The sequence below is a fragment of the Microtus oregoni genome, unplaced genomic scaffold (assembly GCF_018167655.1).
Source record: "Microtus oregoni isolate MIOR12 unplaced genomic scaffold, Mior012 000025F_ref0000491, whole genome shotgun sequence".
NCBI classification, from domain to species: Eukaryota; Metazoa; Chordata; class Mammalia; order Rodentia; family Cricetidae; genus Microtus; species Microtus oregoni.
In genome coordinates, this window is record NW_024543084.1 from 12,477,789 (window position 1) to 12,502,356 (window position 24,568).

At 46.6% G+C, this 24,568-nt stretch overlaps 1 protein-coding gene and 1 long non-coding RNA gene across 6 annotated transcripts in view; one reads left to right on the forward strand and one right to left on the reverse strand.

Annotated features, from left to right (window-relative positions):
* Positions 1-12,758: 12,758 nt before the first annotated feature.
* Positions 12,759-17,166, reverse strand: LOC121462502. Its single transcript, XR_005976334.1, has 3 exons — positions 16,575-17,166; positions 16,156-16,341; positions 12,759-12,943 (listed from the first exon to the last, which is right to left on the reverse strand). It is a non-coding gene; the product is annotated as an uncharacterized LOC121462502 (long non-coding RNA).
* A 1,599-nt stretch (positions 17,167-18,765) lies between these two features.
* Tsc1 (TSC complex subunit 1) overlaps positions 18,766-24,568 on the forward strand; it is a 43,692-nt gene continuing 37,889 nt past the window's right edge. For 4 of the 5 annotated variants that reach the window (XM_041674306.1, XM_041674308.1, XM_041674309.1 and 1 more), the window contains exon 1: positions 18,766-18,848. The gene's annotated coding sequence lies outside the window, so the exon portion shown is untranslated. Of the gene's footprint in view, positions 18,849-20,873; positions 20,924-24,568 lie in introns of those variants that run through there. The other variant, XM_041674307.1, reaches the window with a different exon arrangement.

A 24,568-nucleotide genomic window follows, 5' to 3' on the forward strand; every position in this document is an offset into this window, starting at 1 on the left:
CCTTTCCACATCCTTCCCCTTTTCTTTACCCCCTTTGCGTCCTCTCCTCCTTCTCTCTTTCCTTTTTTCTCCTCTCTCTCTCCTTCCTTTTCCTCCTCCTTTCCTGTCTCCCTCAAGTTCAGCATTACGCATTTGTGCTGGGGTATAGAATGGCGCCCCTGCTTCAAAACCCTTGGATGCTACTGAGCCGCCACACCACACTTAACCAACAAGGCCCCTTCTCCCGCTGGGTTCATTTGAAAAGGCAAAACAAAACAAAATTGGAGTTTATCCAGACTCAACCATAGATAGGCAGAGTAAAAGAATAGAGAAAGTATGGCAGTGAGTTTGGGGGCCTGGGACCCTGTGTCTGGTCAAATCCAAGTACAGATTGAATAGGAAGTACCAGGGCCAGCATGTGCTGCCATCTGGTGGCAGCAAAAGAGACATAGAGACCAATGGGGGGCCTCTGCGTATCCAGGCCAGCCTGGTATCTTTCACCCCATTTGAACAGATAGCTCCATTCCACAGCCCCCACTTTCTCTTTCCTGCTCTGTCCCTTGGCCTCCTCCCACTTGGGGATGACTGATGTATTCCGGGAGGTTTTGCATACACAGAGAACTCCACAAAACAGCACTGTTAGCTGATTTGCATGCTCTTGCAGTCAGGACTGGAGAGATTACATTTCCCTCATAAAGAAAACAAACGTGGCCACCGGAAGCCCCGATTGAAACTGCAAGTTCAAGGTTCAAAGTGTAGAGAAAAGGGATGTTCCAACCAAGGCCTTTCTGCTGAGAGGCCCAGCCATGCAGCCGCAGCCAGGGAAGTACAGGACACTAGGGGCACAGGTCCCAACTGCTGGCCACAGACAGGAGACAGTCCCATCTAGCCCATTGATTATTCTTAGTGAGAAGAGATTTAGGGTAACATCTCAAATATTCTTTAGCTGGTACATGTTACCAGGCAGCGGTCATTGAGAACTGTGTCTCAAAAAACGATTTTTGTTTCTGTTTTGATTTCTGTTTTTTTGAGACAGGGTTTCTCTGTGTAGCCCTAGCTGTCCTGGAACTAGCTCTGTAGACCAGACTGGCCTCAAACTCATAGTGATCCACCCTCCTCTGCCTCCGGAGTGCTGGGATTAAAGGTGTGCGCCACCACTGCCTGCCTTATGCAAAAAGCTTATCAGGTCATAATTAGGACATTTTCAAAGCATTCCCTGACATGGCCTGGTTCTCTCTTATTGTCATGTACATTCACACCTGCCTGTCTTTTCTGCCGAGCCACGTCTCGGTTACTCCTTTGTTGACATGGCTAATGTTTTCACACACCACAACATGTGCGTGTGCGCTCTCTCTCTCTCTCTCTCTCTCTCTCTCTCTCTCTCTCTCTCTCTCTCACACACACACACACACACACACACACACACCCTTTCCCCTGATAACCTTACCAAAGCTTTTGGTTTCTGAACATACAGTTGTTTGGCTGGTCTCTAGCCTCAAGGTGCCGCGTAGCACAACCAGTTCTACGGTGGCTCTGAAGTCACACTCTGGGGAAGGTTCTTGCTGGCCACTGAAGGACCCAGACCCAGGTCTCTTAGACTCTTCTAGAACTAAGACCAACCCCCCCCCCCGGAATAGTAGTGGCCAGGCTACCAGCCCCTTGAGTACCAGGAGCCCCACCTGGCATGACAGGCTCACACAGCCCTGATTTGGACCAAGCCACCTGGGTGACCTCTGGAGCCAACACCACTTCTCTAAGCAGTCAGTCCTGCAAGCCACATCTTCCTCTCATCCCTCAAGGGCTGAATGCCTCCAGCATCTCTGAGATCAGTCATTCATTCATTAGACAGTTACTCCCGAGGTCCTTTCTTTTTTTTTTTTTTTTTTTTTCGAGACAAGGTTTCTCTGTGGTTTTGGAGCCCGTCCTGGAACTAGCTCTTGTAGACCAGGCTGGTCTCGAACTCACACAGATCCGCCTGCCTCTGCCTCCCAAGTGCTGGGATTAAAGGCGTGGGCCACCACCGCCCTGCTCGAGGTCCTTTCTTTTTTTTTTTTTAAATATTTATTTATTATGTATACAATATTCTGTCTGTGTGTATGTCTGCAGGCCAGAAGAGGACACCAGACCTCATTACAGATGGTTGTGAGCCACCATGTGGTTGCTGGGAATTGAACTCAGGACCTTTGGAAGAGCAGGCAGTGCTCTTAACCACTGAGCCATCTCTCCAGGCCCTCGAGGTCCTTTCTTGAACGTAGTACTTCCCTGCTTCCTCCTTCCTTCTCTGGGTTTGGTCTGTTAGTCAGCGCCTCCTGGGTCCCCTCACATGGTGGCAGGGGTAAAAGTGTCCTAAGGTGTGACCATACAGGGCAGATGACAGAAGAGCGAAAGGAATGTTTGTGCCCCATAAGTCCCTTTCAAATATTTTCTTTTTATTTTTTACTTATGAATATGAATGTGGCTGCGTTTGAGTATTGACATGGGCATGCAGCATCCGTGGAGGCCAGAAGAGAGAGTCAGATACCTGAAGCTGGAGTCACAGGCACTTGGGAGCTGCTTGTGGGTGCTGGGAACCAAACTCACGTCCTCTGGGAAAGCAGCAAGCACTCTTAACCACTGAGTCATCTCTCCAGCCCCTCCCAGTCCCATCTACAGGGAACCATGCGCTGATGAGGAAGGCCGAGGCCTCCTGGCCGTCACCTCCTAAAATATTACCACTCACTGCCATGGCAGTAGGCCCCGTGTTCCCATGGGAATCTTGGAAGGGCATATTCAGACAGAAGCCACAGGAGCTTTAGACAGGAGCTTTAGACAGGAGTCTTTCCTGGTCTCCAAGGCAGAGCAGAGCAATTGGAAAGAAAGCTTGTCACTCCAACCAACAAGCACCTTGATGTCGAGGTTAGAAGGAGGCAATATGAGCATGGAGCTTTAGAACGTGGATCCAGAGCTGGGGGTTCAGGGAAGGAAGTGACCTTTATTTATTAGGTTTTTTTTTATGTGTATAGGTTTTTGTCTACATGTACTGCTGTGCACTGTGTGCATGCAGTACTGGTGGGGGCCAGAAGAGGGCAGAAGATCCCCTAGAAGAGCAGCCAGTGCTCTTAACCCTGAGTCACCCAGGCCCCATCAAGTGGCCTCTAAATGGGTGCTGGGCTGAGAAAAGGGACTGAAAAGAGGAACAGGCCAGACGAAGAGCCAGGACCTCGGGGAACTGACCACAGCCAAGTTCAAATGCTGATATGATAGACTGAAGAAAGGGGAGCCTGGGGAGGAGAGAGGAAGCATAGCCAAGGAGGACCTCCCTGGTGGAAAGGCCAGCTTTGATTTCCCTTTACTTGGAAACCCAGAACGTTTGCTCAGAACTTGGCAGTCAGCGTTTTCCACAGTGTCACAGCTTTCTCACGTGACCCACTTCCAAGTGCCAATTGCAGAAACTCAGCACAAACTGTTAATATTTTAAAGATTTATTTAACATGTGTATGTGTATTTTGCCTGCAGGTACGTATGTTTACCCTGTGCGTGCCTGGTACCTGTGGAAATCAGAAGAAAGCCTCAGGTCCCTTGAAACTAGAATTACAGGTGGTTTTGAGCTACCACCTTGGTGCTGGGAATTGAACTTGAGTCCTCTGCAAGAGCAACAAGTGTTCTTTTTTAATATATTTTTAAAAAATTTTTAACATAATTTTTTTATTGATTCTTTGGGAAGCATGCACCCTAATTCCGCTCATTTCCCAGTCCCTCCATATCCGTCCCTTACCCCTGTATAGCACCACTTCCAAAAGAAAACTAAGAAAATATTAATTAAAAACAAAACAGACGAAAACCCCCACTTTGCTCCTCCACCTTTCCCACCTCCCCAGCTCCTCTTCGTTCATCTTAGTGGCATTGGGACTCTGATGTATCACCCAGTGTCCCCTTCTGTTCAGTCCGCTTTGCTTGCTAAATTCAATGGAATGAGTTCTTGGTTTGGTTCAAGGCCTCTGGTTTCTGGTACACCCTCAACACTGGACCTCACCGAAACTCCTCCTGGATATCCTGCCGCTGCCTGGAGTCAGGAAGATTCTGCAGCCGTGGTTCCGCACGATCAGTCCCTTCGTGGGCTCTGGCAGGTCATGGAAGGGGTAAATGTTGGGGTGGGCCAACTCAAAGCCCTGGATGTGAGTCTGGGTAGTAGCTGATTTGGTCAATCCAGGTTTTGGGATCACCCTGCCTTAGGAGAGGGGCAGAGCCGGCTCTTCTACAGCGGGCGCCCATGCGGTCAGAGTGAGCCAGCTCTCTCACACTGGGCCAGGTCTCCAGTCCTAAGGTTGACTAATGCTGCGCCTTATCTCCTAATGTTGGCTAATTTGACAGTAACAAGGCAGCCATTTCATTCCACTGAAAATGTTCCGCTTCCGGTCTGGTTGGACTCAGGAGCTGCAGTGATGGTGTCGGGGGTTCTCATTTGCTTTTGCTGTCTGGATGGGGTTACTTTTCTCATTGTCCTGGCAAAATACTCTAAACAGGCAACTTAAAGAAGGACAGGAATTTTTTGGCTTCTGGTGGAGAAGGGGATATGGCAGCAGCCTCTCACTGTTGTGGTCCCAGTCAGGAAGCAGAGACACTCAGGGCTTTCCACCTGGCCCCACTGGCTGTCTAGAAGCTGGGCACAGCATCCATGACCCTGTTACCCTTGCATTTGGCACATATGCAAAGTTATCACCCTGTGAATGACATTGACACGTTCTACTGCCAGCTTGGGATATGGTCTGACCCCCTGCTACCAAAGCTATCGTGGCCTTGGTGCCCCTTGGTAAGTGAACCACAAAAATCACTTCCTCGGGCAGCTGGATTCCAACATGGGATCCTTTTGGTGACAGTCTCAGTTCAGGTGCTCTTCTTTCAAATGAATTCGTATTTTCACAAGTTGGGGTTTTGTTAAGCGGGGCCTTACCTATCATTCTAGAAAAGAGACAAGGAAGGCTTCTCTTTTTAAAATTATTTTATTCATTATTTTATTTATGGTGGTGGTGCTGTGTGTGTGTGTGTTTGTGTGTGTGCAGGCATACACATGTAGGGCTGGTGAGTGGCTCAGGGGAGAAAGGCACTTATCACACAAGACTCGTGACCTGAGTTCAATACCCAGAACCTACATAAAATTAGAGAGTAGCCTTGTGCTCTCTCTCTCTCTCTCTCTCTCTCTCTCTCTCTCTCTCTCTCTGTGTGTGTGTGAATTTATTAATTGATTTGTTTGTTTGTTTATTGTGTGGGCACGCACCTGCAATGGCACATATGTAGAGGTCAGAGGACAGCTTGTGGGAATTGTATGTCCTGGAGACTGAACTCAAGTTATCAAGCTTGGTGACAGGTACTTATAGCACTGAGCTGTCTCGCTGGACCCAAGTCTTCTCTTTAGTGTGCTAATCTCTTTAACAGCTGCATTCTTTGTCTCTGCCTTGCCTGACATGCTTGCGGCATGAGAATAACCCCTGAGTTCAGATTCCCAGCACCATATAAAAAGTCATGCATAGGGCATGCACCTGTGATCCCAGTATTAATTAGATAAGCAGAGGCATCAAACTCTCAGGGGCATGTTGACCAGCCAGATAAGTCACTCGGTGTGCTCCAGGTCCAATGAGAGACCCTGTCTCAGACATAGAGACCCACAGAGGAAGACACTCAGCACGATCCTCTGACTTCCATACACACACAAGGATGAATCTGCTGGCCCTTGTCCTCTGTGGGGCTTCTGGAGAGCTGACTGAGCTGGGCTTATCTTCTCTATGAATTTTGGTGCCAGAAAAACACCCATTTACATGTTTTGCTTGAAGTGAAAGATTAGCCGGCAGCAGGCAGAGAAGAGGAAGACCTGAATTCAGCCATGGGGAAGACTGTGACTTCTTCCAAGTCTAGGTTTTTTTGCCAAGACTGGCAGATCCTGAGGAGACTCTCTTGCAAGCTCTGCGCACTCTAGCTCCTAGAGGAGTAATTCACTACGTGGCCACACAGTGGCACTCTCTCCTCTTTTTCATTGAACAAAAATAAGTCTTCAAACAAAAAGAATTTAGAGGTGCTGTTTGAAACACAAGAATGATATATGATCAGATAGAAATACAGATTTAAAATTCACCTCTTTATTAATATTTTCAATCTGAATTTCTTTCTAATTTCTGTGTCTTCCCCTTTTCTCTTACCCTGACTCTGTCTGTCTCCTTTTTTCTCTCCTCTTCCTCCCACCCAACCCGTTGCTTCTCCTCTCTCCATCTCTTTTAGCCATCCTATATGACTGTAATGGTTGCAATTCAACCTCATCATTACTGACATTTGCTTGGATAGCCATGTGACTAGAAGAATCTTCCCAAGGTGGATAAACAGCGTTTCAAAAGTCCTTCCACAATTCTACATGAGGCACTATTCTGAGAGAGACTCCAAGGTGAACTCAGACCCTGGTCTTCGGAACACGGTGGGCAGGAAGAGCAACTGAGGCCCAGAGAAAGGCCTGCTGGGTTACTTAGTATAAAGGTTAATTTTGTCGACACGGCAGAACCTAGAATTAGCGAGGAGTCAACCTCTGGACACATCTGTAAGGGAGTGTCTAGCCTGGGCTACCTGAATGGGGAAGACCCACCCTGACTATGAGGGGGTGCCATTTCACAGGCTGAAGTTATGGGCTGAATAAAAATGAGAGAATGAGCTGAGCACCAGTGGTCACTCTCCTTCCTGCCTGCAGACGCCATGTGACCAGCTACCGCAAGCACCTGCCCCCACCATGCCTTCCCAGCCACGAGGAACTGTATCCTCAGACTTGGAGCCGAAATCAACCCTTCACATCTCAAGGAAACTTTGTCGGGTATTTTACCACAGCACGAAGAAAAGTAATACACTTGGCTCCTAAGAAACAGCCAGGACAGAGAGACACTCCCATCCCTAACCCCCACCCCACCTTCTCTACTCCTTTCTGAAGAATTTCTTTTATTAATTCCAATCTTGATGTCTCAATTTATAAAAATACCCATAAACGCCCATCGGTAACTAGCGGGGCCGGTAACCTCCATACACCACAGCTGGAGTTGACCCACCCAGCAGCACATGTGATGGGCTTCAGACTTTGCATCTGTAAAATGGGACTGGGGGATGCTTGCACAGACGTCATCAGGAAAACGTTAATTCGTAGTCAGCTTTTAGACAGCTTAGCCTGTGTTGTCTCCACACTCTTTAATAGGGTGGCCTTTTTCTCTTTAATAGGATGGCCAAGAGCAGCCTTGGTAGCTGGGGGTCGGGAGGAGGACAGGGCAGACAGTGTCCCATCAGGCAGCCTGTGTGGATTTTCCTGGTGGGTTGATCAGTAATGAAACACCTGGCATTTGGTTACAGCTCTATAAACTTCTGTGACTTCCGCCTTTGCATTGGTCTGGGAGACTCCTAGAATTTTCCACCCTAAGGCTGCTGGAGGTAGAGGAGAAAGTGAGTGTCCTAGACCGTGGCCAAGTGGTGGAGAGGGCTTGGTGGAACTCTTTTCTTTGGTCTTTGGGAGCATTTTGGGATTACTGGGAATACAGTCAATAGAATTCTATAGTGGAGATCCAAGCCTCAGTCCCTGGGCACGCTGGCACCATGGCCAAGGCCACACTGGCCTAATCAGGAATAGTCTGCCTTATTAGTGCACAGACCCACTCACTCTTAAGATGCCATCACCATAGATAGCACAGATCAGTAAGTGTGTGACACATGAATATCTGTTCTTTTCCCAGTAAGCCTTGTGTGTGTGCACACGTGTGTGTGTGTGTGTGTGTGTGTGTGTGCGCGCGCGCGCATGCTCTTTAGCCAGTTCTAGGAAGATGAGTCTCCTTGTGCATCCCTCAAGCCCTCTTAAATATCTGCGCATGATGTCCTCAGTGCCTGGGTAGTTTCAAGACAGAGGAATTTTTTGCGGCTAGATAGCTGGGAGAAGGAGGGAGCTTTCCCTGCAGGTGGATGAAGAAAGCAAAGTCTCAAAGAAGGGAACAAGATCTCCAGACGGTGAGTGCCCCTTTGCAAGTTACTAGAAATGCAAACTCATTTGAAAAGTTTGCTCTGTCTCCATCTGCCTCCCTGGCTCGGCGTCCTTGCAGCTCAGAACTAGGCAAGGGCTGGAAGGCAGAGGCAGGGGTGGAGTCAACATGGAAGCCAGGATTTGCACCCAATTTGCATCTCTTTTTGCAAGGAGGGGCTGCCTTAGAGAGCCTTCTCTCAAACTGGAGTTGGTCAGAGTTCCTCAGAAGCATGAGTGTGGCTCTCTACCAGGCTATATTTTGATCTTTAAATTTATTTCAAGTTTTTATTACGTAAAAAATTCAGACAGAAAAGCAAGTAAGTTGCATGTTTTGAACCCTCCATGTCCACATCTACATTAGGCTGTATCATCTGCCAAATAGGCCTTTTCTCTGCGGACGCACATTTTAGCTCTGATAGAACAGTTTGAAAATACAGACACCATGACACTTTACCCACATTTGAGTCTATTTCTCCCAAAAATAGGCTATTTACTTATCACATGAACACATGGAAGAGAGACATTCTCGAAAGCTGTCCTAGCCAGCCTTCGCACTGCACTCATTGTCACGGTTTGTCAAAGCTTTTCTTGTCTTTCTTTTTGTTTTGTTTTTTGCTTTTCAAGACAGGATTTCTCTGTGTAGCTCTGCTGTCCTGGAACTTGCTTTGCAGAGCAGCCTGGCCTCAAACTCATAGAGATCCACTTGCCTCTGCCTCCAGAGTGCTGGGATTAAAGGTGTACGCCACCATGCCTGGCTCACTCTTTCTGTTTAACATTTTTTTTAGAAGCTTTCTTCTATAGCGGCTCTGTAAGAATTCAGCACACATACCGCCATGCTCAGTTCATCTATGCCCATGTGGAGGCCGGAGGTTGACTTCAATTATCTTCCTCTATCCATCTCCGTGTTAGTTCATTTGTTTTTGATGGGGTCTTCCACCGGTGAGCTCACCCATCTGGTATAAAATAGTCCTGACTCCTCTATCCCCTCTCTACACCCCAGCAGACATCAAGGTCGAATATCTTCACATACCAGGCTCCTAAGGACCTGGCCTGCTCACCTCTCTAGTGATCCCTATGGAGGCCCACTAACTGGTGACTGAGACAAGTCTCTGTGACTCAGTTTTTTTTTTAAAGTTACACCTACTGGATAGGGTTCCTCTGAAGGCTGTATGTACTCATGCAAAACCTCGGAACACTGTGGGTTCCTAGTTCATGTTGCCCCTGCCGCCTCCTGTCCCAACTGCTCTGGCATTCTTGCCTTTTCCTCACACACGTTCTTGCTCTTCCTGGGCTGTTCCTGGCAGTCTTCTGTTTTCTCCGCTAACTGCTCTTCTCCATGGTTGAAGTCTTCTCCATGAGCAACAGAGGGGTTGGGTGTGTGTGCTATAACACTGCCTTTTGCTTAAGTTTCTTGTTAACACCTGCTGGAAGGTATTATAATTGCCCCTGAACTTTCCTGTCTCTAACTCTGGTCTACAATGTTCACGAGGCTCTCTTGTACTCCTGAGAGATCAAGTGTGATCAAGCATTATTCTGGACGTTTCTGTGAATAAGAATGGCATTTACAACAGTGGACTCTGAGCAAAGAATAATTCCCAGCACAGAGTGGGCGGGTCATGGCAAACTGGGGCAGAGCTGAATAGAGCAGACTGGCCTCCACCAGGCTGGGGTAATTTCTGTTATAGTTGGCCTTCGGACTTAATGGCAGCGTTTCTTTTTCTGTTTGCTAACCTGTAAACACACCCTGCAGAGTTTGGACTTGCTAGGCTCCATAATGGTATGGGCCAATGAGATCTCTCCCTCTCCCCTCCCTGCCCCCACCCCGCTCTTCCCAGGATGTTTTAGCATCAGTCACTCAACAGACAATTATGTTAAGAATTTTTTTGTTTTTGTTTTTGTTTTTTGAGACAAGGTTTCTCTGTAGCTTTGGTGCCTGCCCTGGAACTAGCTCTTGTAGACCAGGCTGGCCTCGAACTCACAGAAATCTGCCTGCCTCTGCCTCTCGAGTGCTGGGATTAAAGGCACGTGCACCACCGCCCAGTGATGTTAAGAATCTTAATGAGGGGTCAAGGATTCAGCTCAGTGGTGGAGAGAAGGGAAATGGTACAGATGGAAACTTAGATCTTCATTAAATAGTGAAGGGTGCTAGGAATAAGGAATGAATATCTGAACAAATATAAACTTTTTTGCAATATATATTTTCCTTTAAAAAGTACATTTGAGAAGGTATGGTGGCATACACCTTTTATCGCAGAGGCAGGTAGGTGGATCTCTGTGAGTCTGAGGCCAGCCTGGTTTACAGCATGAGTTCCAGGACAGCCAGGGTTATGGAGAAAGACGCCCCCATCTCTCTCTCTCTCTCTCTCTCTCTCTCTCTCTCTCTCTCTAACTCTCTCTCTCTCTAACTCTCTCTCTCTCTCTCTGTCTGTCTCTCTAACTCTCTCTCTCAACACACACACACACACACACATACACACACAATAGACTCGAGGCTGGAAGAGATGGCACAGTGGGTAAGAGCACTGGTTGCTCTTGCAGGGGATCTGAGTTCAATTCCTGGAACCTATATGATATCACACAGTTGTCTGTCACTCCAAGTCCAGGGGATCCTATACCCTGTCCTGGCCTACATGGGCATCAAGAATGCATATGGTGTGTAGACATACACACAGACAAAGCATCTACCCACATTTTTTTTTTTTAAAAAAAGTAGTTGATTCTGAGTTGAATACGGTGGCACATGCCTTTGATCTCAGCACTTGTGAGGAAGAAGCAGACGTAACTCTGTGAGTTCCAGGCCAGCTTGGTCTATATATTGAGTTCCAGGTGTACCAGGGCTACATGGTAAGACTCTGTTTCAAAACAAAAAAAATAAATAAATAAAATGTAGTTTATTCTTTAAAAAATTATTTTATCTGGGTGTGGCAGCAAATGCCTTTAGTCCTAGCAGAGGCAGGTGTATCTCTGAGTTCCAGGCCATCTTGGTCTACAGAGCGAGTCCCAGAACAGTCAGAGCTACAGAGAGAAACCCTGTCACTAAAAACCAAAAATAGTAAATAAATAAATAATACAAATTAAAAAGATTTGTTTTTAATTATGTGTATCTGTGTGGGGAATGTGCATGTGTGTGCAGAGACTCTTGGAGTTCAGAAGAGGGTGTCAGATCCCTGGAGCTGGAATTATAGGTAGGCATACAAGCTGTCATGTGGGTGCTGGGAACCAAACCTGGGTCCTCTGCAAGAGCAGCAAGTGCTCTTAACCATGGAGCCATCTCTGCAGCCCCAAAGTAATTGTTTCTTATTTTCTTCCTTCCTTCCTTCTTTCCTCCCTCCTTCCCTCCCTCCCTCCCTTCCTTCCTCTCTTTCTTTTTGAGACATGATTTCTTCTATGTAGTCCTGGATGTCCTGAAACTTTATCTGCAGACCAGGCTGGTGTTGAACTTAGAGAATAACCTGTCTTTGCCTCCTGAGTGTTGGAACTAAAAGTGTCTACCACTACATTTGGCAAGTAATTGATTTCTTTTAAGGTAAAAACAGTAAGTGTTTGTGTTTATAATCTATTTAGAAATAAAATATAAGATGAAAACATAATTCACCAGGTACAGGGTGTATATTTTTTATATTTATTTATTTATTATGTATACAATATTCTGTCTGTGTGTATGCCTGCAGGCCAGAAGACGGCACCAGACCCCATTACAGATGGTTGTGAGCCACCATGTGGTTGCTGGGAATTGAACTCAGGACCTTTAGGAAGAGCAGGCAATGCTCTTAACCTCTGAGCCATCTCTCCAGCCCCCCAGGGTGTATATTTTTAAAGATTTATGATATTTATGTATATGTCATGTGTGTGTGTCTGAGTATATTCCTTATGTATACGGGTGCCTGCTGAGGCCAGAAGAGGATCTCAGATTCCCTGGTGCTGGAGTAATAGTTTGTTGTTGGCCACCTAGCCTGGGTACTGAGAACTAAACTCAGGTCCCCTGGAAGAGCTGCAAATTTATTCACAATCTTGTCAGAAAAGTTAAAAGAAACTCCTAGGTTCTAGGCTGAGGGATACAATCCCTCACGAAGGGATTTTTTTTACAGTAGAGGCGTAACAGCAAAGAAAGGTGCTAGCCAGCGCTGGGCAGGATCTTGGGACTGTATGACTTCTATGACATATAACAAAAGCAGTTCTTGCTCTTCTGCCTTTCTCTGTGTCTCCATCTTAGCCTTTGTCTGAAAGGATTCTTTTCACAGCAGCGCTGGTCCTCATGTTTCTGGCTTTTAAAGTTTATCTCCTTTTTTTTTCATTAGAAAGCAATAATTGTTCATATGTTAAGGCTAGTTTTTAAAATCACCTTGGCACAAGCTAGAATCAGCTAAGAGGAGGGAACTTCACAAGATAATGTCTCCATGAGATTGGGCTGGAGGCAAGCCTGTGGGGTATTTTCTTGATTAATGATTGGTGTGGGAGAGTCCAGGCCACTGTGAGTGGTGCCAATCCCTAGGCAGGTGGCTTTGAGGTGTACAACAAAAACGGCTGAACATGTCATGGAAAGGAAGTCAGTAAGCAGTATTATCCATATTCCTGATCTGAATTCCCTCAATCACAATCTTAGTTAGGGTTTCTATTGCTGTGAAGAGACACCATAACCAACACACTCTTTTTGGGGGGGGGGCAGGGATTGAGACAGGATTTCTTGTGTAACCCTGGCTGTCCTGGAATTTCTTCTGTGGACCATGCTGACTTTGAATTCACAGAGATCCACATGCCTCTGCCTCCTGAGTGCTGGGATTAAAGGTGTGCACCATTACTGCCTGGCTCGAGACCATGGTGACTCTTATAAAGGAAAACATTTAATTGGGGTGGCTTACAGTTTCAGAGGTTTAGTTCATTATTATTATGGCAAGACATGGTGACATGCAGGCAGACATGGTGCTGGAGAAGGAACGGAGAGCTCCACATCTTGATCTGCAGGGAACAGGAAGTTAACTGTCATACTGGGCATCGCTTGAGCATAGAAGACCTCAAAGCCCACCCCCACAGTGACACATTTCCTCCAACTAGGCCATACCTCCTAATAACGCTGCTCCCTTTGGGGGCCATTTTCTTTCAAACCACCACAGATAGAGTGTAACTGAAGGGATGTAAGATAAAATACATAATTTTCCTCCCCAAGTGGCTTTTGGTCATGGTGTTCTCCCACAGCAGAAGAAAAGTTACTAACACAGGGGTAAAGTACATTATCTCAAAGCAGGCTTCTCAAGAAAGATTCGTTTTTATTTGTGTGTGTGCACATGTGAGTATCAGTGTCCAAGGATGACAGAAGGGGGTGTTGAAGCCCCTGGAGTCACCCAACACAGGTACCGGTAACCTGTTCTCTGAAGGGGCAGCCAACACTCTTAACCAGCCCTCTCCCAGGTTTTTTACCTTGATCTGAGCTGTTTTGTTTTTTTTTTTAAATATTTGTTTAATTATTATGTATACAATGTTCTGTCTGTGTGTATGCCTGCTGGCCAGAAGAGGGCACCAGGCCCCATTACAGATGGTTGTGAGCCACCATGTGGTTGCTGGGAGTTGAACTCAGGACCTTTGAAAGAACAGGCAATGCTCTTAACCTCTGAGCCATTTCTCCAGCCCTTGACTTGAGTTGTTTAAAGGGGGTTGTCCCACTGACTGGGAACAGCAGAACAGATAAATTAGGTGGGAGACGGACCACATTCTCCGTGAGTACAGAGCCAGAATGAAGAAACAGACGTGCACACGGGCATAGGGGCAAGCTCAGAGCAGCCCTTATCTTGTGCTATCATGGAGGTCCTGAGAAGACCTACTCAGAGCCACCAACTTGGTCTTGAGTCTCAGAAATGTGATCTAGGCAAAGACAAGGTTCTTGGTCACAGGAGGCCTGAGCTGCTTGTCAGAAGCCAGTGTCAATAAAAGAAACAGATTGAGGGCTGGAGAGATGGCTCAGAGGTTAAGAGCATTGCCTGCTCTTCCAAAGGTCCTGAGTTCAATTCCCAGCAACCACATGGTGGCTCACAACCATCTGTAAAGGGGTCTGGTGCCGTCTTCTGGCCTGCAGTCATACACACAGACAGAATATTGTATACATAATAAATAAATAAATATTAAAAAAAAAAGAAACAGATTGAGGAAACACGTTTGTATTATCCACACCGAAGCAGGAGGCACAGCCAGGCCTCACAGTCAATGGCTTGTGTCCTACAGCTGTCCTTCTCTGTAGGGCTTCGGATCGGCTCTTTAGATCTAGTCTCCTCCAGCAAGACTCTTGGTGGCTTCCTCTCTGCTGTCCAGGATGCTGGGGAGCTGTGGCTGGCTCCAACTCCACAGGGACCAGCGCTGTATGGCCTTTCTATGCAGCCCTCTTCTGCCTCAAGGGATGAGATCACAAGGGTGTGTCACCGTGCCTGGCCTTTTCATGTAGGTTTTGGGGGTTGGATGCAAACCCTCATGCTTACATGGCAAAAATGATCTCCTAGGCCCTTGGTGACTCTTTTTTAGGCCAGAATTCTTGGACAGCTTGTTACACAGTACAAAGAAAATGAGAGCCCACAGCCTCCCTGTCCTGGTTTAGTCAACAGAAGAAAGAGCATACCTTATACCTTTTAGCATACCTGTATTGAAACACCAGGGAAGCAGTTTTATTGGTTAGACTCCTTCACAAGAATTTTCTCCTTGGGAGACTAAGCAATGTTTCCTAAACCTCCTTCTAAAAGCTCAACAACAAACCAAAGTTAGATCCACCAAAAGTTCACTGTAGTGAACCATTGAGCTTACTAGGCTTATGAGAGCATTGGGTGAGGGGTTACAAGCAGAAGCGTAGGTAACCCTAAAATAGCCATGATAGAAAGTCTGCACCCAGCATGGAAGATGGCTCCTCCATGCCTGTGTAGATGGAACCCTTTTCCTGTAGTCTTCCTAGCTTATATTTTCTAACCTTTCTCTGAGCTCCCAAGCCACGGGCAACTAGAGTAAATGGCATACAGCTGGCTGGAAGGAGTAGCTAGATAGGCAGGTGATGTTCCAGTGGCCCTCTCTGCTCACTCCTTCTAGGAAGGAGTGCCAAGTCACATCCACGGATGGGATGGTCTTTCATAGGCAGGCACAGGTCATAGAAAGAAGGCAGTTGTGCTGGCAGGATAGTTCTATACAATAGCTCCCGTCACATGTTCAAGCAGGGGCCAATCAGTTTAGCTAGATGATAGGCATCTTTTATTGGCAAGGCCGGCCTGATCTGTATTTGGTGGTCTGGATGTAGTGTGATGGCCAAGGCCACCAGGACAAGAGCAGAGGAAGGGCAACTCAGCTCCTCAGGAGAGAGGAGAGTTGCTGCGCAGTCCAAGATGACAGATGCCTGCTATAGGCACCACGTGGGCACCATCTGCCCACACAGGACACAGTTAGGAAGCCCCTGTCACAGGGAGGCTCTAGGGTACTGTGTGGAAAGAGATGGTCTGATGAACACCTTTTCAGCAATAAAAATCAATCTAGGAAAGCCCAGATTGGTAAAAACATCTCCTGGCAAGGCTGTCAATCTCTGCCTGCCTTCTTGGCCTCCCCTCTGCAGTCCCTGTGGTCCATATCCTGGTAACAATTACGGTTCTTCTTCCAGACCCTGTACAAACAGTAACAATGTGGCCTCTCTTGAGAGCCAGCATCCTTGACTTCAGCTCCTCACTGTTCCCCCTCTTCCTAGGAGAACATTCCAGCCCCATGAGGTCAGCAAGCCGAGGGAAGCAGGGCAGGGAGGGGGGCCTTCTGGTTCCCCCACTCCATTCCTTAGTCACTGTAAGTCTCCCAGCTACTGGTGGTCTCGGCAAGCTCTGAGCATATTTGAATCCTCACACTGGTGTGAGGCAAGAATCCACTCTTGTGAAATGGCTTAGGGACCAACGAAAGCGAGAGAATTGCAAGCCCTCCCCTCCCCTCTTTCCCCGAACCTTCCCCCAGGGGCCTGTGCTTGGGCAGCTGAAGAATCTGGCATTTGGTGGACCAGCCCTGAGGACTAATGGATGCTCTGCCCACAGCGAACACAGGATGAACCGAGCTGACAAAGCCCGAATGAGGCCCTGCACTTTCCACATTTGAATGTCAGACGGGCTCAGCTCCCACCCCTTTAGGCAGCACCCTCGGTTGTGTGGGTGAGGAGACAAAAGACTTACCCAGTGAGTATGGTGGTGGAAACCTGCATCCAAACTCCGGCGGGGATCTAGAACTTCTTCCATCTGCCTCTGTGACAATAGCGGACTAGCGACATCCCCAGCATCATTCCTGCCCTCCCAGTGACCCAAGACGTCATCTATAAAGACTGTTCACTGTGCAAAGAACTCCAGGAGAGATGGAGGTACCTGAGAAAGACAAAATAGATCCTGAACTCTGCTCATGCAGCCAGTGACCTAGAAAGAGCACACTTTTCTAATCCTCATAGAGGACCCACCAAGTGTCTCACATTAGCCCTAGCAAAGCCCATTTGGAGCTTCAACATTCTGACAGTCCCCACTCACTCAAACACCTGTTCTCTTCTTCCAGGCTGTCTTGAATTGGGACCCAGCAAGTCCCTAAACTTATTCCCACAACTCACCAAGCATTTTCTTGCTGGAAGGGTCATGTTCTTCTGGTTCCCTGAGTCTGGAATGTCATTCTCTTTGCAGCCACCTCTTCTACTTCTGGTTCACAAAAACTAGCTTTTATGTAAACTCCAAGCTGAGAGTAAGCAGTTGTGCTGGCTAGTTTTGATGTCACCAGGGAAGAGGTAATCTCAACTGAGAAAATACCTCCATTTTTGATGCCATTGGAGTTGAGGGCTCAGCTCATTGTGGATGGTGTCTTGTCTGGGCACGTGGTCCTGGATTATATAAAATACCAACCTGAGGGAGCCATAAGCAAGCAAGGAAGCATTGTTCCTCAGGGTCCTGTCAGGAATCCCTGCTATGTCTTCTCGTCATGATGACTGTAAATGTGCATCAGCCCTTTCTTCCCTCAGCTGCTTTTGGTCATGGTCTTCATCACATTAGCAGCAGAGAACTAGGACAGTGGTGTGTGTGCTTCTGCAGCCCAAGCAGCTGGGAGGACTGATCAAGAGAATCTCTAGTTCAAAACTAGCCTGGGCTGCATAGCCTGACACCCTGCCTCAAAGTAAAGAAAACTCCCATAGTGCTACTGAGCCTTGTACTTTTTTTTTTTTTGCACATTTCTACACATTTAACTGCTATGAGTTTCATTTTTTAATATTTATTTATTTACTTATTTATTATGTATACAATATTCTGTATGTGTGTATGCCTGCAGGCCAGAAGAGGGCACCAGACCCCATTACAGATGGTTGTGAGCCACCATGTGGCTGCTGGGAATTGAACTCAGGACCTTTGGAAGAGCAGGCAATGCTCTTAACCTCTGAGCCATCTCTCCAGCCCCTATGAGTTTCATTTTTATTTTGACTTGGATGCCTTTCATCCTTCCTCCTCTTCTCATCATCATCATCATCATCATCATCGTAGGTATATGAATGAGTGCCTCGTATGTTCAGGTGTGCATTCCTGATTCCCAAGGAAATCAGGAGAAGGCATTGGATCCTTGGTACTGGAGTTACGTGTTCTGGGACCCTAATCCTTGTCCTCTACAAGAGCAACAAATGTTCTTAATGGCAGAGCCGTCTCTCCAGTCTCTGCCCGTCATCTTTCACTATTGCTTATTATGTAAGTTTAAATATAATAAAAACCAAAAACCAAACAAACAAAAAGCAATACCGGGTGGTGGTGGCACATGTCCTTAATCCCAGCTCTTGGGAGGCAGAGGCAGGCACATCTCTGAGATAGAAGCCAGCTTGGTCTACAGAGCGAGTTCCAGGGCAGTCAAGGCTACACAGAGAAATCCTGTCAAAAAAAAAAAAACCCAAACAAAAAAAACAACAAAAAATAAATATAAAAAGATAAAAACAATGTAAACAAAAGCTAATAAAAAATCAAATACAACAAATACATTCTGATGTTCCTCTAGAAAGCTTTTCACTACAGCTAGGCTTCCTCTCTCTCTCTGTTTGTCCATCCTGCAGTGAGCACTCAACAGGCATGAGACCCAGTGTTAAGTACTTCACACGCTGGATCTCTTTGCTTCCTTAATCGCCATTTCGGAGGAAGAAACTGAGGCTCGAAAAGACTCGCCGACGACTTTCCAACTGCCTCCTGTGACTAGGGCTCTAAGTCACTAGGTGTGAGGCCACTCCGCAGGCTCACTTCTGCTGTGATTGACAGGCCGTCCATCCACGCCAACCCCAGCGGCTCCTGGGGAACTAGGAACGCACACTGGGAGACCCCAATGGAGGCAGGTGTGCCAAAGGTAGAGGCACCCGCCTGAGATGGCCCCGCGCTCCTACTGCACCTCACCAGGTCCGCTTGTTTGTGCACAAGCTTACTCCAAGTACGCGCCGCCTGTCACCATCACGTGGTCGCCCCTCCCCGCCCCACCCCTCGGTCGCTCGCGTGGCTCCGCCCTCCGCGCCGGCCCTTCTTTCGGCCTCCTTCAGAGTCACAAGATCTCTCAGTGGGCCTTCACCTTCGCGATCCTTCCGCCGTCCCCGCCCCCACATTAAAAATCCCTTTTGGCTTTATTTTTCCAGGCCAGCTTGTATCGTCACAAGTGGGACATCCTGTTCTATCTGGAGAAGCAGATGACTTTGGCCATCGGGCATTAAGCTCGGGGTGTAGGAGGCACCCGGATAGGGACTCTTTTTCATGGCGGAGGCCTCCGCCGTTTGGAGACGCATCACGCCAGGGGGAGGTGCTGCGCGTTCAAGATGGCGGCGCCCTGTAGGCTGGAGGCACTGTGAGGTAAACAGCTGAGGGGGAGTAGACGGTGGGTGAGTACGGGGATATTTCCCCCTCTTTTTCTTGTGGGCTTTTCGGGGCAGCCCTGGCAGCGTGACCTTAGGCTGCGGGGCACTGCGGGGCGCGTTGGCCGAGTCGGGGGTCCGGGGAAGGGGGTTCAGGGAGCGCCTCGCTCGCCCTCATCGCGCGCTGGCTCCGGGGGCTCGGCTAGGGCTGGCGGGGCCCCGGGGAGCCGAGGCGGGCCTGGGCCGTCGGAAGGGACAGATGGCTGCAGCTTCGGGTCTGTGGTGGGCCCGCTCGCCCGCCCCCCTCGCTTGTTGCGTTGACAGGCTCCCGCGGGGGTGCGCGGCGCAGGGCAGAGACCCCGGCCGAGCCGGGAGACCTGGGGGTGGGGCCACGGCCCGAGACTCCGCGGCAGCCGCTGGCGCTGCGGCTGGAGAATGAATGAAGACCGCCCAGCGCCCGCTCTGTCGGGGAGAGTGTGCACGGCCGGCGTGCCTGGCTCCGGTGCACTTGTGGGTGTTTAATTGATGCTGGGAGACAGTTACCTTCTAGTCGGCAGAGGTGCTCGTTAGGGACAGCTACTCGCCCAGCCACTGCCGGACGCTCATTCATTCATTTGAGGAACGGGAGGGCCCCGCAGCCTGGAGTCCCAGACACCTTTGTGGAATCGAAGCACTTTCTTTGTGTTGGGGTTAAAAGAGTTTGGCTTCGTGCGCTTTGAATCTGGGAAGGGAGGGACGTGGGGGCGGGGTGGGGGTGCGGCCATCGGCAACCGGCTAACGTTTGAGGGGATGGGGACTGCCTCTGTGCCCGGGCACTATTGGAAGTGCTTTGCAGCCATCCTCTCTCTGCAGCTGGACAAAGGAGAAGCAATCTGCAGTCTCCCTCGGTGAAGAAACTGAGGTCTGGAAAGATTGGGGTAATTTGTCCAAGGTCACACCCCCTTAATCTGAGACAGCAGTGGAACCGAGGACCGACTGGTTTCATTTGCCTGTTATTTGATTAAAACTGGCCTATTATTAAGTGATTTAGTTAATCATTTGGCCAAGGTCTGTGCGTGTAACTTTAAACCAGGGTGCATTTTGGCTTGTATGTCTTATGCTTTTTGTTTCTTGTAGCACCTTGATCTTGTTAGTCCTAATTAGATTACACAGTATTTTGTATTTTTCTATAAACCGATGACATTCACTAAAAAAAAAAATTATTCAAACCCTTGCTTTAAAAAAAGTGTAGAATTAGCCCTTTATTTTACATAGAGTAAGCTATGAAAGTACTAAAATAGACTAATGTTCTTCCGAGATACTTTGATTTATAACTTTATGATCAAGTTGGAGTCATCTGCATTCAAACAGGCTGGGGAAATGCAGCGGTAAATTCTGAGAAGCATCACAGAGCCTGGTCTTCTGGGAGCCCCTGATTTACGGAGCAGCCCACCTGTGATTCTTAAGTTGAGCATCCCTGAATAAACCTGGGATATGCAAATAGGAAAACCGATTTAGAGTTTTGTAAGGAAATGTCCCTTTAACAGTCATACATCAGGCAAACGAGGCTCCTCAGACTTCTCTAACCACCTGGTGTAAATGTAGGGGTATTTATAGAGGATGTAAACAGAAAATACCTTCTTACTAAAGTTAATATCTTCTCTAAAAACACCATTACATCATGGGTCTAGAAGGGCAGATGATGTAAGCTTTCTCTGCTTCATGCATTTCCTGGTGTCATGAACACTTGGTATGTCCCTAAATTCCTAGTTCTAAGAAAACAGGCTCGACTTTCTTGCATGTTTTCATTACGCTGAAGTGTGTGCAGTCTCCTGCCTCGGCTGGGCTAAGAGCAGCGTTGTATGGTTCTTTTGCTGCTGTGATGTGAAGCTTTCAGCGCAGACCTGGTTTCACTTGTGAGATAAAACTCAACAGTTTAATCAGACTGTGTAATGTTTGCAGGGGAGCACAACTGCCAGAAGCAAGGGATCCCAAACTAGTTCTGAACCTCTGTGCACCAAACATCTGGCCCCTTAGTCGGTACACCTACATATTCTGTCATTGAGGATATGTTTGTTTGTTTGTTTGTTTGTTTTGGAAGAAGTCTTCTCTCTACTGCAAAGGTAGGTGATCATAGGCTTAAAGTATCATTTTGGCTATTTGCTTTTTTAAATTTATGATTTATCGTAGAGGGCTTTCTTAAGCTATCTTATTCATGTAGTTGTGGATTTTAAGCTTTGTACACAGGTAGCTTGACCTGTAAGTGCTGTCTTCTTTCAAAGTTTTTAGATTGTAGGTATGTTTGTTTTGTAATTCCAGTGCCATACTGAACTAACATTAGTTTCTCCCAGAACTGACTAGATATCCTCGAATGCCAGATTTCTTGAGTGAAAGTCTTGCTGAGCGTTAGTAAACATTCTGATCAGTGTTAATTGGTCTTCACTCTATGGTAATAGTTCTATAATGACAAAGACAACGAACGTGTGACTCTTGGGCCAGCTGGGAGGGTGAGCTTGTTTATCCTTTAAACAGAGATTCCCTTTATTTTCTCTTATAAATCTCCTTTTTAAAGACAAGTCTTATTGGTCATATATAAGTAACTTCAGGCATAAAAGAAAAGTATATGAAATAGTTGAGGTATTTTTGTTGTTTTGCTCATATGTGTGTTTTAAAGCCTCTGATCATTGCTTTTTTTTTTTTTTTTTTTTTTTGGTGTGCATACTCATTTAAATTGCACTGGGATTTCCTGTAAAGTAATTTGAGTTTATTTTTTCTCTTCTTAAGTCTGTAGTTGCTAAAAATTAGTGACTTAATGTAAATTTTAATGAGAAAGAATAAACACACACATGTATAAAAGATATGTGACCTCAGGACCTTGTCATTTTCAGTTTCTTCTAGTCCCTCCTCTCTTTTGGGGGTGTATAAAAGGAAATAGTAAAAGTAACTATTTTATACATTTTATAGCTAAATGAGTTCAGATTGACATCTAATGAATAAGTGCCTTAAATGCACAGTGTTATTCCCAAACAAGGCATGGTAGTTACTTACCTGCAATTCATAGGTCATGATGTAAGTAAATAGGGTCATAGGGTCAGGATGCTTTTGATTTTATCTTAGTCTGGTGATGAGAGCAGGGCAGGGTGGTGGTGCAGGTAAGGACAGAAGCAGTACTCTTCTGCCTGCGGTGGTTAAATTTGTGCTACATTGTGTCCCTCACAGAGAACAGTAGCAAATTTGAAGTGTATCAGTTTTAAGTTACAGAATGGTTTTACCAGTGTTTTACTGCTAGTAAATGGCTGGGCTGCTAAATTAGCACTCTACTCTGCAATACATTTTGTTTAGTGGTAACATTGTTATAAAAGTTTGTTATGTGCTAAGCACATCTAAGTGTTTTTGTATCTGATCCCCCTTTACTTTTTTTATACCCTTGGGGAGAACAGGAAAGAATTTTGAGACTTGCTGAGCAGGAAGATGAACTGTGTTTGATTGGCTTCAGAAGCCAAGCATTTAATGTTGTATTAAGATAAACTGCACAGTCTGCTGATCTCCTAAACTAACCCATAGGTCAGTGGGATTTTAGTTTTTTTTTTTTATTTATTTTCTTTTATGTATATTAGTGTTTTGCCATGGGAACTTTAAGGTCCTCTTAAACTGAAGTTAGAGACAGTTGTGAGGTGTCATATGGGTTCTGGGACTTCAACCCGGGTCCCCTGGAAGATCAGCCAGTGTTCTTAACTCCTGAACCATCTCTCCAACTCATTTGTTTATTTTTTGAGGGGCTCATAAAATGTAGGCCAGTCTGGACTTACCTTATAGGCAAGACTTTGCTTGAGTTTCTAATCCTTCTGCTTCTCCCTTCTCATTTCTGGGATTACTGGTATACACAGTCATGTCTAGTTGGATAGTGGTTTTTAAACTTTTGGGGGGCTGAAGCAAATCTTATTTTTAAGGTCTGTAAAAACCTGTGGGCCAATATTTCCTTTTCTACAGATGATACCCCATCGCCCCAAAATGCATATAGGTAATGAGATTTTGGAAACAGTGTTAGAGATTTTCTGAACCTTGCTTAAAGCCCAGCTAGTCATTTTAGATAGCTTACTGCTCTTAAAAACACGTTTGGGATCTAGAGAGATGGCTAAGTAGTTAAGAGGACCTGAGTTTAATTTCTGTCATCAATATGACGGTTCACAACCACCTGTAATTCCAGCTCCAGGGGAATCCAACACAGTCATCTATCCTCTGCAGTTACCAGGCACACATGTAGTACACAGACATTTTTCAGACAAAACACTTATACATATTAAAAACAAAACAACAAAATCTCAGCAAAACCTACACACTTAGGCTTTATTAAAAACATTTTTTTGAAAGCTGGTAGGTAGGAAAAGTTCACTGGTGGAACCTGTTATATTTTCCCAAGGTTTTTGTATATAGATTTTTTTCTTACTATCTGTCTTCACCACTTTCCTTCTCCCTGGATTCCTCCCCTCCCTCTCTCTCTCTTACACCCACTACAATTTATTTCATAGTTATTATTTTAAATTTTTTATCTCTCTCTAACACATAGACACCCACTAAGGTTTGTTTTATGATTATTATTTAAAAAATTTTATGTCTGTGTGTGTATACGTGTGCACGTGTGTGTGTGTGTGCCTGAGTGTGTGTATGTGCACCAAATGGATCCAGGTGTCCGAGGAGACTGGAAGAGGACTTCATTACCCTTGAACTGAAGTTGTAAGTCCAGTTTTGTTTGGTTGTGACCTGCCATGTGGGTGCTGGGTACTGAACCTGAGTCCTCTGCAAGAGCAGCTAGTGCATTTAATTGCTGAGACATCTCTCCAGAAGCCCCAAACTCCTGTCCCCCGCTCCAGGTTCTTGGTCTTTAGTGGTGTTGGAATCACCTCAAAGGTCCATTGCCTAAGATTCATGCCCTGCATCATAAAGATGCAGGTCAAGGCTCAGGATCCTGCCTTCCCCCCACCCCCTTTTTGTTTCTTTGTATTTTGAGGAAGAGGGGATTTTGTTTGTTTGTTTGTTTTTGTTTTTTGAGGCAGGGTTTCTCTGTGGCTTTGGAGCCTGTCCTGGAACTAGTTCTTGTAGACCAGGCTGACCTCGAATTTACAGAGATCCTCCTGCCTCTGCCTCTAGAGTGCTGGGATTAAAGGCCTCCACCACCACCCGCCAGGCGAGAAAGAATTTTATTGTATAGCCCTGGCTGTCCCGGAACTCTGTAACCAGCCTGGCCTTGAACTCAGAGATCTGCCTATCTTTGCCTCCCAAGTGCTGGAATTAAAGGCACGCAACACCACCACCTGGCATCTCCCTCCCTTTTTAAGAACACGCATTTCTAGTAAGTTCTTGGGCACTGCTGGTGATATGGGGAGCATACTTAGAGAAGCACTGTCCTGTGCTGGCAAGCCCTGTGCCTTCTACCCTGGATTATTTCTGTTTGTTTTTGTTGTTGGAGACAGGTTCTCAGTCCATCTAGCTTTCACTGACTTTGTAGTCCAGGCTAGCCTTGGAATTTTCATGCTCCTGCCTCGGCTTCTCTAGTGGTGGGATTACATGCTTGAGCTCAGCTGCCCTGAAATGCTTCTGTTTAGGGAAGCTCTATGTAGTGAGTTCTTGAATATACATTTGGTATCTTTTATTTATTTTATTGTTTTTTGAGACAGTTTTGCTTGGCTGCCCAGGCTAGTCTGGGGTTCACTCCAGTCCAACTGTCTCTGCTCCAAGTGCCAGATCACAGGTGTACCTGACCATTCCCA